This window comes from Thamnophis sirtalis, unplaced genomic scaffold, assembly GCF_051295495.1.
Source record: "Thamnophis sirtalis isolate CommonGarterSnake01/CBP01778 unplaced genomic scaffold, rThaSir2_p1.2 scaffold_3, whole genome shotgun sequence".
Classification (NCBI taxonomy): domain Eukaryota; kingdom Metazoa; phylum Chordata; class Lepidosauria; order Squamata; family Natricidae; genus Thamnophis; species Thamnophis sirtalis.
Genome location: NW_028261383.1, coordinates 21,797,118 through 21,812,147, shown reverse-complemented (window position 1 = coordinate 21,812,147; position 15,030 = coordinate 21,797,118). Strand labels below are relative to the sequence as shown.

Below are 15,030 nucleotides of genomic sequence, written 5' to 3'. Positions count from 1 at the left end.
GAGGAATTCAAAATTAATGTAATTTTTTAAGTAATATGTCTGTGTGTGTGTGTGTGTGTGTGTGTGTGTGCGCGTGTGTTTGTTTCTTCACTCAAACAAACTCTCAATTTGAGAGAGAGTTTGTTTGAGAAGAGAGGGAGGGTGGTAGAAGAGGCAGCGAGGGCAGCTGGCCAGCTTTCTTTTACCCGTCTCTGCAGCCGGGCTGGCACTTTCTTTCTTTTGCCCAGAGGCGGGCAAAACAAATTAATCCCAAATGAAGATGAAATAATACGAAAGATTATGGATTGTGGCGAAATGGATAAACTAACTAAAAAAAATCCAGGGAAAGGAAGAATCAAGAATTCTACCAGATATGGGATAAATGGCATAGGTGGATGGAGGAAAGAAACAAAAATCAATGGAAGAATATAACAAAACTCAAAAATAATAGTTCTGAGTAAAATAAGAGGGTTAAGCATGATGAAATCTAAATGAAATACAATACAAGGGGAAATAATATAAGGTGAGCGGTATCGATTGATGATTGCTATTATAAAAAACAGGAAGTTCCCGTTCGTACTGTATTGTATAAATGTGGTGTACGTCTAATTTTTGTGTTTGTGTATTTTACATGTTTGTTAATAAAAACCTTTTTTTTTAAAAGCGGCTTTTGCCCGACCCGCCGCTATGTCCGACATAGAGTCGGGACACTTCTATGTCGGACGTAGAAAGAAAGCGGCTTTTTCCCACCCCACCTCTATATCAGACATAGTGGTGGGGCGGGCAAAAGCCGCTTTTTTCTTTTGCCGCACTGGCAGCTTTCAAAAAGAGATTTGACGGCCACCTCTGAAATGGAAGAGCAGAGGGATGGACTAGAAGACCTTTAAGGTCCCTTCCCACTCTATTATTCTGTTATATATTGTATTCATCTTAATTACAGTGATTCTAGCCAATAATTGCTATACTAAGAATTTGTATTGACCCAAGTCATGGTTGAATGCAAATGTGAACTTGGATCTCCATAATCTTCAATATGTCAAATAAATCATAATTAATCGAAGGTTATTTTAGCATTGTGGAATATTTCCTTTTTACCTTTAATGTATACAGTGTTTTTTTTTACATATAGGAATTGGGCATGTCTAGTCTAATGAGAAGGACTAGCGGAGACATAACAACAGTGTTCCAATATTTGAGGGGCTCCTATGAAGACAAAGACGTCCATTTATTTTCCAAAGTACCAAAAGAAACGATGGATGGAAACTAACCAAAGAGAGATGCAACCTATAACTAAAAAGAAAATTCCAAGTAGAATGGTGGTCTTATTTACAGATACAACCAAGGTTTGCACAGGATAGGAAGAAGAAAGGTATTACCAAAGATTACACAATTTTAGATAAACCTTTGATACAGACAGAAAACAGGTTGATCAAAGTGTTATATAGATTTTTCTTGGAACATAAGCTAGAGGAGGAACATGTCAAAGAAATTATGGTCTCCTGGGTGAAAAAAATTGATTATAATGGGGAATTGGCTAAGTGGTAAAAACTTTGGATACTTAATCGGAAACTAACATTGGCTACGTCGTATAAAGAAAAATTTTATAAGATGTTCTACAGATGGCATCTCCCCCCCAACACGGCTATATAATGTGAATGTATGTTCACTTTGACTTTGCGGTACTGCATTGTTTTAAATGTAAAAATAATAAAAATATACTCAAAAAAAAAATCCTACCAATTACAGCAATCAACCAATGGAATAGCTTGCCTTCAGAAGTTTTGGGTGCTCCATCACTGGAAACTTTCAAAAAGAGATTTGACGGCCACTTCTGAGGGGTGGACTAGAAGACCGTTAAGGTCCCTTCCCACTCTATTATTCTGTCATATACTGTAGTCATCTTAATTACAGCGATTCTAGCCAATAATTGCTATTCTAAGAATTTGTATTGACCCAAGTCAACCAGAGAATTCCATGGTTGCATACAAATGTGAACTTGGGTCTCTGTAATCTTCAATGTGTCAAATAAATCATAATTAATCTAAGGTTATTTTAGCATTTTGGGATATTTCCTTTTTACCTTTAATGTATATGGTATTATTTTTTAATATGTATGTCTTCTGCAACCATTTTATAAGCAATTTCTTTGAATCTTACAGGCAAAGAGGATGCCAATAAGAGAACTCCGGACACCTGAGAATAACAAGCAACGTTAAAAAGGAAAGTTAATCAAGCCAGAAATCAAAACATTTCCATCTCCTACAGAAACCCACAAAATTCTCCTTCTTCCCCAGCAGGTAATCAAGAAGAGATTTCGAACTGGAAAACGTAGAATATGCAGAACACAAGGATACATTACACGTAGTTCTCGACTTATAACAGTTCATTTAGTAACTATTCAAAGTGACAGGGCCACTGAAAAACCTGACTGATGACCATTTTTCACACTTATGACTATTGCAGAAGCCCCATGGTAACGTGATCTATATTTGAATCCTTGGCAGCTAACTCACATTTATGACGGTTGCCATGTTTTACGGTGACATGATCCCCTTTTGCGGCTCCACAGATGTGGCTATCATGGGCAAAGTGCGTATTTCAAATCACAACTAAGTGTGCATGAAATGATCCACATTGGAGAAAAGCAATACTAATGTGGCCAAAGCTTTAGTCAGAACTGCTCCTTGTGGTTGGTTCATGGAAGGACCCACATAGGGGAGGAGCCCTACATGTGCTCCCAAGGAACTGAGCTTGGCAACTTGGTGATACATTAGAGAACTCCCACCAGGGAGAATCCTGACTGTGAGAAAAGTTTCACTCTGAACTCCAGCCTGGTAATATATTAAAGGATGCACACAAAAAAGAAATCATATGAATGTTCTGATTGCGGGGAATGTTTCAGCAAGAATTCCAACCTGTTGAGACACCAGAGGACTCACACAGGAGAGAAACCCTTTGAATGTCCTGAGTGTGGGAAAGGTTTCAGGTACAAGTCCATCCTGTTGAGGCACCAGAGGACTCACACAGGAGAGAAACCCTTTAAATGTCCTGACTGTGGGAAAGATTTCAGTGACAGGTCCAACCTGGTGATGCACCAGAGGACTCACACAGGGGAGAAACCTTTCGAATGTCCTGATTGTGGGAAAAGTTTCAGTTACAAGTCCATCCTGTTGACACACCAGAGGACTCACACAGGGGAGAAACCCTTTAAATGTCCTGACTGTGGGAAAGGTTTCAGTCAGAATTCCAGCCTAGTAATACACCAGAGGACTCATACAGGAGAGAAACCCTTTAAATGTCCTATTTGTGGGAAAGGTTTTAGTGATAATTCCAGCCTGGTGACACACCAGAGGACTCACACAGGAGAGAAACCTTTCGAATGTCCTGATTGTGGGAAAAGTTTCAGTAACAGGTCCGTCCTGTTGATACACCAGAGGACTCACACAGGAGAGAAACCGTACGAGTGTCCTGACTGTGGGAAAGGTTTCAGTCAGAATTCCATCCTGATGAGACACCAGAGGACTCACACAGGAGATAAACCCTTTGAATGTCCTGACTGTGGGAAAGCTTTCAGTCAGAATTCCTACCTAGTGATACACCAGAGGACTCACACAGGAGAGAAACCCTTTGAATGTCCTGATTGTGGGAAAGGTTTCAGTCAGAATTCCAGCCTAGTGCAACACCAGAGGACTCACACAGGAGAGAAACCCTTTGAATGTCCTGAATGTGAGAAAAGTTTCAGTAACAGGTCCGTCCTGTTGATACACCAGAGGACTCACACAGGAGAGAAACCCTTTAAATGTCCTGACTGTGGGAAAGATTTCAGTGACAGGTCCAACCTGTTGATGCACCAGAGGACTCACACAGGGGAGAAACCTTTCGAATGTCCTGATTGTGGGAAAAGTTTCAGTTACAAGTCCATCCTGTTGACACACCAGAGGACTCACACAGGGGAGAAACCCTTTAAATGTCCTGACTGTGGGAAAGGTTTCAGTCAGAATTCCCACCTGGTGATGCACCAGAGGACTCACACAGGGGAGAAACCTTTCGAATGTCCTGATTGTGGGAAAAGTTTCAGTTACAAGTCCATCCTGTTGACACACCAGAGGACTCACACAGGGGAGAAACCCTTTGAATGTCCTGATTGTGGGAAAGGTTTCAATCGGAATTCCCACCTAGTGACACACCAGAGGACTCACACAGGGGAGAAACCCTTTAAATGTCCTGACTGTGGGAAAGGTTTCAGTCAGAATTCCCACCTGGTGATGCACCAGAGGACTCACACAGGGGAGAAACCTTTCGAATGTCCTGATTGTGGGAAAAGTTTCAGTAAGAGGTCCGTCCTGTTGATACACCAGAGGACTCACACAGGAGAGAAACCCTTTAAATGTCCTGTTTGTGGGAAAGGTTTTAGTGCTAATTCCAGCCTGGTGACACACCAGAGGACTCACACAGGAGAGAAACCTTTCGAATGTCCTGATTGTGGGAAAGGTTTCAGTAACAGGTCCGTCCTGTTGATACACCAGAGGACTCACACAGGAGAGAAACCGTACGAGTGTCCTGACTGTGGGAAAGGTTTCAGTCAGAATTCCCTCCTGATGAGACACCAGAGGACTCACACAGGAGAGAAACCCTTTGAATGTCCTGACTGTGGGAAAAGTTTCAGTCAGAATTCCCACCTGGTGATGCACCAGAGGACTCACACAGGGGAGAAACCTTTTGAATGTCCTGACTGTGGGAAAGGTTTCAGTCACAATTACTACCTAGTTATACACCAGAGTACTCACACAGGAGAGAAACCCTTTGAATGTCCTGACTGTAGGAAATGTTTCAGTCACAAGTCCATCCTGTTGAGACACCAGAGGACTCACACAGGAGAGAAACCCTTTGAATGTCCTGACTGTGGGAAAGCTTTCAGTCAGAATTCCAGCCTAGTAATACACCAGAGGACTCATACAGGAGAGAAACCCTTTAAATGTCCTATTTGTGGGAAAGGTTTTAGTGATAATTCCAGCCTGGTGACACACCAGAGGACTCACACAGGAGAGAAACCTTTCGAATGTCCTGATTGTGGGAAAAGTTTCAGTAACAGGTCCGTCCTGTTGATACACCAGAGGACTCACACAGGAGAGAAACCGTACGAGTGTCCTGACTGTGGGAAAGGTTTCAGTCAGAATTCCATCCTGATGAGACACCAGAGGACTCACACAGGAGATAAACCCTTTGAATGTCCTGACTGTGGGAAAGCTTTCAGTCAGAATTCCTACCTAGTGATACACCAGAGGACTCACACAGGAGAGAAACCCTTTGAATGTCCTGATTGTGGGAAAGGTTTCAGTCAGAATTCCAGCCTAGTGCAACACCAGAGGACTCACACAGGAGAGAAACCCTTTGAATGTCCTGAATGTGAGAAAAGTTTCAGTAACAGGTCCGTCCTGTTGATACACCAGAGGACTCACACAGGAGAGAAACCGTACGAGTGTCCTGACTGTGGGAAAGGTTTCAGTCAGAATTCCATCCTGATGAGACACCAGAGGACTCACACAGGAGATAAACCCTTTGAATGTCCTGACTGTGGGAAAGCTTTCAGCACAAATTCCCACTTAGTGATACACCAGAGGACTCACACAGGAGAGAAACCCTTTGAATGTCCTGACTGTGGGAAAGGTTTCAGTCAGAATTCCAGCCTAGTGCAACACCAGAGGACTCACACAGGAGAGAAACCCTTTGAATGTCCTGACTGTGGGAAAGGTTTCAGTCAGGGTTCCAACCTAGTGATACACCAGAGGACTCACACAGGAGAGAAACCCTTTGAATGTCCTGATTGTGGGAAAGGTTTCAATCGGAATTCCCACCTAGTGACACACCAGAGGACTCACACAGGAGAGAAACCGTAGGAGTGTCCGGTTTGTGGGACAAGTTTCAGTTCCAGTTTCCGCCTGGTGCAACACCAGAGGATAGAAATCATGTCAGTGTCCATATTGTGGGGAATGTTTCATTAGAAAATTCTACCTCATGAGTCACCAGAGAACTCATATAGGAGCAAAACCGAATGAGTGTCCCGTTTGTGGCAAAGGTTTCACTCAGAATTCTAACTTGATGAAACATCAGAGGTCTCACACGGGAGAGAAACCCTTTGAATGTCTTGACTGTGGAAAAGGTTTCACTACAAAATTATAGCTCACAAATCACCAGATGATACACACAGGAGAGAATGCTTTTGAATGTGCTGACTGTGGGAAAAGTTTCACCAAGAATTCCAGTTTGGTTAAACACCAGAGGACACACAAAGGAGAAACCGTATCAGTGTTCTCTTTGTGGCAAAAGTTTCAGTCAGAATTCCAACATGGTGATACATCAGAGGTCACATGAAAAACACGGAATGCCCTATTTAGGAAAAAGTTTTCAATGCAATTCCAACCTAGTGAAACACGAGAGGACTCACATGGGAGCGCCTTTCAAATGGCCAGTGTGGATAGTACTTTTGGCCAAAATGTCTCCTTATCGCAGGGTTGTCAAACTAGATTTCATTGAGGGCTGCATCATGGTTCTGTTTGACCTGGGTGGAGGGCTGTGGTGGAAGTGGACAGGGGGGCATAGCTATCTTGACGTCACTTGTGTTGGGGGCGCCTGTGGAAGCCCGAGTGCTTTACCAACAAAAATGGGATTTCGAGCTCCATTTTCGGCTGCAGTGGTCTCCTGCAACCCTCTATCAATAAAAACGGAGCTCGGGGGGGTCTCCTGCGTCCCCCGCAACCTCCATTTTTAGTTGCAATGGCCTCCTGCAATCCTCTGCCAGTGCAAATGCTGACAGAGGCACCATGGGCCAGTCCGATGTTTTCACGACAGCCCTGCGGCACGGATTTAACCCCCCTGCGGCCCGCATCTGACCCTGGGCCTTGGGTTTGACACCCCTTCCTTATTGCATACAACTAAACATATAAGAGGCAAAAGTTGATGAGTTTGGAGAAGGTTTGAATTTCATTTTGAACTGCCGTTGAGAGTGTAGGTGAGAACACTGAATATTGGCCTCATCTGAATACTGGCTGATCATTTTGCTTCTCTTCCTGATGAAGCCGTCAAATGAATGGGCAAATTGTTAAGCTCAACAGTGGCTACTTCAGAGTTTGGAGAATCCCACCCTTGGGTCCTCCTAGCCCTTTCCCTTCCTCACAGGTCCCAATAGGTCAGTCGTCCCCCATAGGCTCCCCACATGGTTCCTTAGTCCTCCCACCCCCCCACAAACACAAACAGGATCTCCACTTCTACTGGATCCCTGCAGTCCTTAGGCCTGACTCCCACCCTACCAGGCATCACAGCCTCCTCCATACCTTTTGAAGATCTCTGAATCTCATGTGGGGAAAGGGGACAGGGCATGTATCTCTGGGCTGTGTGACTGCCTAATAGAAGGAGCCATTCCTTTGACTGTGCCCGGGATTCATCCGTAGGCCATGCAGTGAACTTGTGGAAGCAGCTGTCATTTTGCCATGGCTGCCTGTGTCAATAAGGCGGCTGCTTCTTGGTCACTGGGAGTGGGACAAATTGTTCTGTTTTGCTACCTTAACACTTTGTAGACTGTGTTAAGGAATTGTGAGTGCAATGAAAATGGTGTCTGCCTCTGGGAGATCTCCAAAAGGGCAGGCCATGTATCCCTGGGGTTCATGATGAGTGGACAAGTACCTCTTGGCCAGCATTGTGCTGCAGTTGCCAATAACAGCCAATGTAGTCCTAGGTTGCATCAAGAGAGGAATAATGTGAAGACAACAAGAAAATATAGAATTGCTTTACACAATACAACACTTAGAATACATAGTTGAGTGCTGGTCACCATGATATAAAAACGTTGAGACACTGGAAAATGTGCACAGAAGAGCAACCAAGGGGGACAAGATAGCTGTTTTCAAGTACTTATGCATCTGACACAAAGAAGAGCAGATTGACTTACTCTCTAGGGCACCAGATGGCAGGATAAGAAGTAATGGGCAGAAGCTAGTTAAAATGAGGCCCAGCCTAGAAGATATACATATACATGTATATGTATATGTGTATATGGTATATATTTAAAGTCACAACGCCTGGTATGCCCCAATTATGGGAGGAAGCTAACTGCTTCCATTCTCAGTCCATCGGCTCGTCACAAGAGACCATCCAGACAGAAAGCCCAATATTTTAAGATTGCCTTTGTTACATTTATACATACATACATACATACATACATGTATGCATGCATGCATATATTTTGTCAGAGCAATTAATCAGTGGAATAGTTTGCCTCCTGGTTTTGTGGGTCACTGGAGGTTTTCAAGAGTAGACTGGACAACCATTTGAGAGGGATGGTTTAAGTGTCCTGCCTTGAAGAGCAGGTTGGACCAGAAGACCTCTGAGGTCCCTTCCAAGCCTATAATGCAACGTTTCCATGAATTTGGAGGCAGTTTAGAAGATAGGTAAAGAGCAACCACATGAACTTGCTTCTTGTGTCATTTTTTTTTGGGGGGGGGGAAATTATTCAGAAAATTAATATCAATAAAACTCCAAAAAACCCCACAAAGCTTTAAAAGCAAAGCAAAAATAGAAACAAGGTTTAAAAAGAATGCAAAAAAATGTGCAAAAACAGATTTACATACACTATCCCCTCCCCTTGAGTATTCATACGTATGTCGGAGCAATATGAGTTACCTCCCCTTGTGAAGCAGGCCCAAAATTTATAAAGTTCTACATCTATTTACAAACAATTAGATTTTCATCAATCTACTACACAGAGAGGCAAAGTGGTTAACAGGTGAATAAACAGCAAAATTAAAATCGCATTAACAATTTAGTTTTGCATTTAATTTGTATAAAGTCCAGAATGGCTTTTTATTTACCATAATCATTGTCTATGATCTATCCGGGATGAAATATCTTTGTTTGATTCTTACAAATAAAACTTTTTCTTAATATTTTGGTGGACTACAATAAAACAAGTATTGTGTTTTATTCCTCAAAATCATAAATCTTTGTTGTCGATACATTTTCACCACAGTCCAGTCCAAATAGTTTTCCAGTTGGATATGGCAAGTCCATTTCCCAGCGACAACCAACTTCAATTCAAAGTCCGTTCATCACACATCGAATCTGTTCACTCCAAATCTGTAGAATCCACATCTCCTTCAGCCTTCTCCAAACAGTTTCCAAACCATGGCGAGGAATCTCTTAAGATGTGGCTGTGCTCCCTATGGAAGCTTCTTGGGAAGAGCTCAGGCTCACCAAGGGATTCATTTCTGTGCGCTCATAATCCCAAACGCTTCCATCAGTTTTTCAGGCCATTTCCAGGCTCTTTTTGGAGCCATTTTTGTGCTGTTTTTGTTTATTTTGGGGTTGTTTTTAAGGAGTTCCTGGGGGGGAGGAGCCGCCGCCGTCGGGAGCTCAACAAAGCTCCTGCCAGGACTCTGGTTCGTATATCTTATAAGATCTATAGATATCTCCCCTTTCTGGCAGAAAGGGGCAGGGAGAAGGTCAGTCATTAGGATCTCTTTGTAATTCATAGCTTTTCTTTTTGCTGTGAATGGAGAAGAGGTTCAACATTAGCTGAGCCTTTACTCCGGCCAGTTTTCCGCGCTGCCTTTTTTGCAGCCTAGGCAGACTGCCTCCCCCCCCCAGGACAAAGCCAAGCTATTTAAAAGTCAATCCGGGCGGGGACCATTCCCGAGGAATTTCTTCCATTACTATTTAAAATACCAGCTTCAATTTCGCAAAAGGCTCCCTTTCTTTTTTAGCTGCGTCACAAGATGGTGATCTCGTAGCTTTTGTGTTTGATGTGACGTACTTAGTTAGCCCTACCCTCCTGAAGGCTTCTCCGTACTAATTGCTAAAAGATTAACTGAGGGGAGCAGAGACTTTGATTTTTGGCTCGCTTGATTGCTTGTCTTTTATTTTTATTCTGGAATGGCTCCCAAATCTAAACAGAAGCGCTTCCTTAATAACATATCTCCAAAAACTGCTATGAAGTCGCTACCCTTGTCTCCTACACCCTCCACGGGAGAATTGCTAACACAAGAATTTCTTCTCAAAACGCTTAATGATTTCAGACAGGAGATTAATCAACTGATATCGGATTTATGTGATCAATTTGATGCTAAAATTGCTCAGGCAAAGCAGGATATGATCGGAGTAATGACAGTCATGACAGATTATATTGCTGAAACGGAGGACAAATTGGAACTTTTGGAAGAAACTAACCTTAATCTGATATCAAAAATTCAAACGTTGCAACAGGAAATTGAAACTGCTCAAAAAGAACTTGTTATGATAAATTATGATAAGACTGCTTTTGCTATAAGAGTTAGAGGACTGCGTGAAAACCAACAGGAGAATTTGAAAAAGACTTTCTTTGAGGCTTTCAGCCGCTTGGTGGGAAGTCCGGGACTTAACTTTGATTGGCAGATTCAAAGAATTTACCGCCAGAATTCCTGGGTAGCAAAACAGCGACAGCTTCCGAGGGACATAATAATATACTTTAATACAAGGGAATCTAGAAATGAGATAATACAGAGGCTTTACGGAAAGAGGTTGAGAATTGATGGGGAGGACTTGATTGTTTTTAAAGAGATACCATTTCAAATATTAAGAACAAGGAGACAGTATGCTTTCTTAACCGAAGAACTCAGAAACTCTCAGATTCCATACAAATGGGAAGTCCCAGCTGGTATTACAGTTACATTTGGCAACCAAAAACACCGCATTAATTCTGTCTGTGAAGCCCAAAAATTTTACTACGAGACCTTGAAGGCGGGACTTCCTGATTCATCCAGACCTGGAGAGAGACAAGGAGAAGGAGAAGACAAACAGCGAGACACGTGGCTACAAGGCGGAGGGTGTTGCTTTTCTCTTCCGGAAGGGCAGAAGACTAAAGAATAAAGACTAAGCGATGTTTTTAAAGCTTTATGATTTCCGTCTGGGATAAAATGGAAAAGTGGCATATCGATGATGAGACATGGAGACTGAAAGAAGCGTTGCTGATTGTGGACATATATTGTACATAAGTTTTGTCTGAACTCTAACTCAAATTGCGCATGAACCATTTTCTAAGGCGAGGAGAGCGGAAATTGTGATTTTTCTGAGTTGTGGTTTGGGACGAACGGAGTTGGGAGGTGTGTGGGAGAGGGAGGGGTAGCGAAAGCTTAACTAGATTACCTGGGGCTAGAACGCAAGCTGATGTTTGTTTGAGTTGCTATCTCAATATAAGGTTAAGAAAGATTGGTCGGAGAATCTTCAGGAAAGTGGAGTAAACATGGGAGGAGCAATGAATGTGGATAAAATATATATGTGGATATGGATAAAGGCAGGGTGGAAGGTAAAAAATTTATATGTGGAGGTGGGTAAGGATAGAAAGGGAGGTGTTGGAAATGAAAAATGAAAGAAGTATTTGAGCTTAATGGTGTTATAGAAAGGTTTGGATATTTGGATAAAAAAAGAGATAAATTAAAGGTCTGAATAGATAGACAAAGCAACGAGACTTTTAGTTGGGGAATCCTAATTGATCAACTTACCTGGCTCTAATACAGTTTGAAACCCTGCAAGTAGCAAAATAACCGAAATTTGGAATGAACTACATTGTTTAAGGTTTATAGATAATGGGAAGCTGTGTTAACGTAGTGGGTTTATTGACCCTTTTTGCTTCTTTCTTCTTTTTGTGTGTGAGTGTGTGTTTTTTTTTTAATTTCTTATTTTCTAATATTTTTCCTTTTTCTTTTTGGCTTTACTTTTATTTTATTTTTTTAATTTTAAAGTTAGCTGGCCTTATTATACTCAAATGCTTGTTAAAGAATTATGCCGGGTATGGGACCTGCGAAGCCGTAAGGGGGTTAGGGAGGGGGGATTATAGGGGGGAGGGGGGAGGGTGGAATTACAGTTTCAATCTTTAGAACAATAAGAATTCACTTGTATACTGCGGCTCGTTTTTCTTTTTTTTCTTTTTTTCTTTTTCTACTTTTATTTTAAAAACAAACTGAATTGTATAGATACACCAAAGTGAGGAGAAGAGGGAAAGAGAAGGGAGAAGTAAAGAGGGAGTGAGAGGGAATGTAAGGAGGGTGAGATGGAGGGAGGGGGAGATGTCTGAGGGGGTAGGGAAGTAGAAGAGGGGAATGCTGGAGGGGTGAAAGGAAAGTTGGAGGGGGAGAAGAGAGGGTGTATGGGGGAATGAAGTGTTATGTTGGGTTTTCTTTTTCCTTTTTTTTTTTATGCACAGTATATAAGTGATTGTATAAAATGAAAATGAAAAATGAAATAAAAATTTAAGTTGGGATCAAGGAGTTCCTGGGGTATATTTTGGACCATTTTTCAGGCTATTTACGGGCTGTTTCGGGGGCTTTCTTTTGGCTGTTTTTGGCCATTTTTTCAGGCCTTTTGGGGCATTTTCTGGGCTTTTGTCAGGCAGTAATTTGGGCTGTATTTTGGGATGTTTTGGGCCATTTTTGGCCTGTTATGGATTGCTTTTGGCCCAGTTTTGGGGTTGTTCTTAGGCAGTTTCTAGAGTGTTTTGGGGCCATTTTCAGGCCATTTACTGGCTGGTTTTGGGCCATTTTGGGGGCTGCTTTTTGGGCAACATTTGGACAATTTGTGGGCCATTTACCAGCATGTTTTTGGGCCATTTTCAGACTGTTGTCAGATTGTATTCTGGGCGATATTTGGGGCTGTTTTTCAGGGTGTTTCCAGGGTGGTTTTTGGCCCATTTTTGGGCTATTCATAGCCATTTTGTGTGCTGTATTTTGGGATGTTTAGCCGTTTTCTGGGGTGGGTTTTGATTCTTTTTCAGCCTGTTTCTGGGATGTTTTTGGGGCCGTTTTTTGGCCATTTTTCGACATTTTCAGGGCTGTTTTTTGGACTATTTGTTTTGCCATTTCCAGGCCATTTTCAAGGTGTTTCTGGGTGGGTTTTGGGGGGCATTTTTAGCTGTTTTTCAGGCCCCAAAAATGTGTGGTGGTGGGACCAGCCAATGGTGGGATTAGCCGGTTCACTGAACCGAGCCGAATTTTAACAACTGGCTTGCCGAAACCGATCCGAACTGGCTGAATCCCACCTCTGCCCAGAGGCCACCTTGGACTCAATGGGATCTGATGAGCTCACCTAGTCACTGGTCACTGCCGTGCCAGAGGTGGGCTGCCCTGCCGAGGGGGCATCCATTGTTTTGTACTATTAAAAAGTCTTGTTGCCTCACCTTGGCTTTGGCCAGAGCTTCTGCCAAACTCTGTCAAGGAGGGGCCTGGTCCCAGGTCCCCTCACCACTTGGGTCTCCTGAGATCTGCCATGACCATCATCTAGCCGGAGTTTCAGGCTGGCCAGGCAGAACTGGGTGGGTGGACCCGCTGGCTTGACTGAACTGCAACAGGGCCCTCAGTGTGGCTGTTGCCTCCGCTCCTTCAACTCCCCAAGCTGCCAGGACCAAAGTCTCAAACATGGCCTCACCAAACCGCTCCCAAAGCAGTACCATTGTTTGACTGCCAGGCTCGGTGGAAAAACTCCATCCCCCATCATCATGACCTTCAGACAGGCACCTCTTCCGCCACCGTGTCAAATAGCTGCCAGACAGAATCGATGTCAGTAGCAGGGTCCCAAACCACCAGCTGCCAATGAATTCCACCACTATTCTCCGGTGGGTCCCATCTCTTGTCCTGCATCCTGGACTGATGTAACGTGGGCCAGCTGTACATGTCCAAGGGCCTCAGACTCCTTGGGGCATATATCTAACTGGGAAGCCCCATCGTCCTGCCTGGAAGGACTGCCACTAGGGACAGGTCCACCCCCACTCCGTCAGTGGTCTCCATCACTGTTCCCTCAGCATTTCCCATGATACTCCCCTCCCTTCTTATACCCTGCAGGGAACAGGTAGGCAACCAGCTGGAGACAAGGAGGGGAGGAGGAGGGAACACTGACTTAGTCATGTTCCAAGCCTCCCGCACCAGAAAACAGCAAGTGACATAGTTCTTGGCATGAGATGTGTTTTAATGCAGGCTTGAAAACTCAGCACAAAGTATCTGCAAAGTTATCGCTAGCTGCTGCTGCTGCTTCACATCTGGTTTTAACAGCCCTGTATGCCCCTCTCCTACCCAGCAGCTTCTGGGTGCTGAGAATGGCGGAGAAGCTTTGGACCAGGGGTGGGTTCCGGCAGTTACAGCTCCTCTGTGCTCTCTTCTTTTTGGAAATTGATTGGCAGCCGTGGTGGAGGCTTCCTTTCGGTCGGCCCTCCTCCTCCTCTCGCAAGGGGGTGGCTGGCTGTGGGAAAGCCGGGAGGGTGCACGCAGGAGCAGGGAGATGACCCCCCCTTAAGCCAGTGCCAAAGGGCAGCAAAGGTGCCAGCGGGGCCACTGGCTGCTTGCTTAAGGAGGATCCTAGCAGGACGCAAAAGAACGTGGCTTCTCTCCTGCATTAAGGCCCCAGCCTTGCCGTGTCCCGCAGCTCCTAAGCCGAGCGCGGAGGGCGCAAGCGGGCAGCTAAGGCTGCCTTACACACAAATGTGGCGTGAAATGATGTACGGGGCCGTTTCGCTCGTGTGCTAAGGCTAAAGAGACCCTCCTCCTCCTCTCGTGTGTGTGTGGGGGGGAATAACAGGGCAAGGCGATGGCGGGAGCCTTAGTGCAGGAGAGAAGCCGCGTCCTTTTGCATCCTGTTAAGACCCTCCTTAAGCGATCCTTTGCTGTGCTTTGGCGGATGCTTGAGGGGCGTCCCGGCTACAGAAAGCGGCTAGATGGGGAGGGAGTGTCTACCTGCTTTATGCGATGTGTGTGTTAGGGGGGGCATGGATCGTTCGGCGCTGAGAGAGAAGCAGCTGCAGCAGCGAGAAAACGAGGCTTCTTTGCCAGCCTTCCAGCTGAGAAAACAGAAATATTCGCCGGTTCTGTGGGCGTGGCTAGGAGGGGGGGGCATACGACTGAGTGCGCGTGAGTGACCCATCTAGCCACGCCCACAGAGCCTTTAGCTTTAAAAAAATTGAAATCCACCCCGTGATTGTTTCAGAAGAGGAAGTTCCTCTGGGCTTCTCGCCTTCTCCCATCCTTTCTAGCCATGCAGTAC

At 44.3% G+C, this 15,030-nt stretch overlaps 1 pseudogene; it reads left to right on the top strand.

Moving 5' to 3' along the window:
- The first annotated feature begins 2,083 nt into the window (after nt 1-2,083).
- LOC106554162 (uncharacterized) lies at nt 2,084-6,458 on the top strand (annotated as a pseudogene).
- Nucleotides 6,459-15,030: the final 8,572 nt, after the last annotated feature.